This window comes from Mus pahari, chromosome 4 (assembly GCF_900095145.1).
Source record: "Mus pahari chromosome 4, PAHARI_EIJ_v1.1, whole genome shotgun sequence".
Lineage (NCBI taxonomy): Eukaryota > Metazoa > Chordata > Mammalia > Rodentia > Muridae > Mus > Mus pahari.
The window spans coordinates 27,236,407-27,238,974 of NC_034593.1; the positions used below are offsets into that span (position 1 = coordinate 27,236,407).

General features: G+C 46.1%; 1 protein-coding gene across 1 annotated transcript in view; it reads left to right on the plus strand.

The window, feature by feature from the left end:
• The window catches only part of Mfn1 (mitofusin 1), a 47,815-nt gene that overhangs the window by 25,290 nt on the left and 19,957 nt on the right, over positions 1–2,568 (plus strand). The window lies entirely within an intron of this gene.

The window sequence follows — 2,568 nt, forward strand, 5'->3', positions numbered from 1 at the left end:
CATATAAAGTTTGCAAGACCAAGGGCCCTCTCTTCTCAGTGATGGCCGACTAGGCCATCTTCTGCTACATATGCAGCTAGAGACATGAGCTCTGGGGGTACTGGTTAGTTCATATTGTTGTTCCACCTATAGAGTTGCAGCCCCCTTCAGCTCCTTGGGTACTTTCTCTAGCTCCACCATTGGGGGCCCTGTGTTCCGTCCAATAGCTGACTGTGAGCATCCACTTCTGTGTTTGCCAGGCACTGGCATAGCCTCGTGCCGCATGTTTTGAACAAGTGTATGAATATAAAAATAATTCCGATGCGGCTGTGGTGCTTTAGGAGTGTAGTAGAAAGGCACCACACTGTGGAAGGGGCTGATGTATGTGCAGCACTGAGCAGGAAGGGAGTCATGGGTTTTCTATGACTGCTAAAACCAGGTGCAAAAGCAAACTGGAAAGACTTCTCATTTTACAGCTCTCACATCCGACTCTTTCACTGACAGCAGTCAGGCAGGAACTCAGACTCAGAACCTGGAGGCAGGGGCTGAAGTAGAGAGCACAGAGAAGCCCTGCTTCCTGACTTGCTCCCCATGGCTTGCTCAGTTTGCTTTGTTTGTTTATATTTCATTTTTTGGAGACAGGGTTTCTGTGCAGCCCTGGCTGTTCTGGATCTCACTCTGTAGACCAGGCTGCTCTTAAACACAGATCCACTGCCTCTGCCTGCTGGATGCTGGGATTAAAGGTGTGAGTCGCCACACCCAGCTTCTTGCTTTTTCTACAATCCAGGACAGTGCTGCCCAGGGATGGCATTGCCCACTGTGGGCTGGGTACTATGTCAATCATCCATAAAGTGCCCCACACTGCCCATGGGCCAATCTGATTGTAGTCACTTTCTGAATTACATCTCCCTCTTCATAGATGACCCTGGATCGAGTCAAGATGACAAAAAGTACTAGGCTGAGCAGAGGGAATTGATCTCAGGTTGTAGGCATTTAATTTTTCTCAAAATTAAAACTCATGCTATGTTCAGATGAAATATTGTTTGGATGTTGACATTCTAAGTCCTTATACAGCCCCGCTTACTCTAGTTAACATCTTGTCAGTGAACAAAGATGTCAGAATTAGAGAACTGTCCACAATTATTCCCTATAAGGACTAATTGCCTTACTAGAGGATTTGAATGGCAAGTGTACCAGGCTGGACTTTTTTAAACTAAAAGTTTGCATATTATTCCCCAGTCTTTAATTTGTGAGAGGAAGAAAGTCCATTGGGCAGATGAGGGGATCAGTATTCGCTGCTTCTGTAAGAGGTCCTGGGTATCAATAGGATTCTCAGGCCAAGCCGTTGGATACCTCTGTGAACCTGACCGTATCAGTTACTTCATGTGAGTGGGATAGAGAGTTACTCAAGCCGTCCCTCTAAGGGCATGTCGCTTTCTTTTACCAGACAGTCAAAGGCTGTGCTGCTCTGCAGCTGTGCTCACGGTACACAGTCTGATTAGGAATATCCATAAATCTGTACATGTGCACACATACATAAACATAATTTGTAGTTCTGTGCTAGGCAGTGGTTCTAACACTGAACTCCATCCCCAGTTTAAAAAGTTGTTTTATTAGTATTGACCTCCCTCCCTCCCTCCCTCCCTCCCTCCCTCCCTCCTTGCCCCTCTTCTTCTCTTCCTCTCCCTCCATTTCCTTCTCCTTCTCCCTCCCTCCCTCTCCCCACCCCCGTGTGTAAGTGTGTGTGTGTGTGTGTGTGTGTGTGTGTGTTGGATATCTGTGAGTGCGGGGTTGTTAGGCCTGTATGTCAAGCGTTTTTACCTGCTAAGCCATCTTGCTAGGCTTGTTTTTGTTGTTGCTGCTGCTGTTTTCTTGAGATTGAGTCTTGCTATATAGCTCAGGCTGTTCTAGAACTCTTGCTATTAAGTAGGGCAGACTGCCCTCTAACTCAGAGTTCTCAATGACTACCAAGTGCTGAGATTATAGGTGTGTGCCACCATGCCTAGACCTAAAATATTCCGCCATCTTTTAATTAATTTTTTTAAGATTTACTTTTAATTGGTGGTGAGTAGGTATATTATTACAGGTTTCCAAAGCAGATAGAGGTGTGAGATCTCCCTGAAGCTGAAGTTATGGCCGCTTGTGAGCCATCTGACACGTGTGCTGGGAATCTCATCTGGATCGTGTGCAGGAGCAGTGTGTGCTCTTTGCTGCCAAAGCTAGCACCATTTCTACATCATCATAATTAGTTTGATCTTTGCCATGGGATTAATTTGATTCAGGAGCTCAGTATTTTTAACATACTGACTATTGAGTTAAATAAGGCTTGAAAGCCTACTGGAATCAAGGTTTCACCTTTTAAATGTGCACGTGAGTAGTCTTGCTACAAGGACATACTCTTTGCGAAGTTCTGTCACCATTGCCTAGTCGCCGTGGGGTTTGATGTGTGAGGGAGGAAGTGTGTCTCCCCCCACCCCTACCCCCACTGCCTTTCCCCTTTCCTTTCCTTTCCTTTCCTTTCCTTTCCTTTCCTTTCCTTTCCCTTTCCTCTCCTCTCCTCTCCTCTCCTCTCCTCTCCTCTCCTCTCCT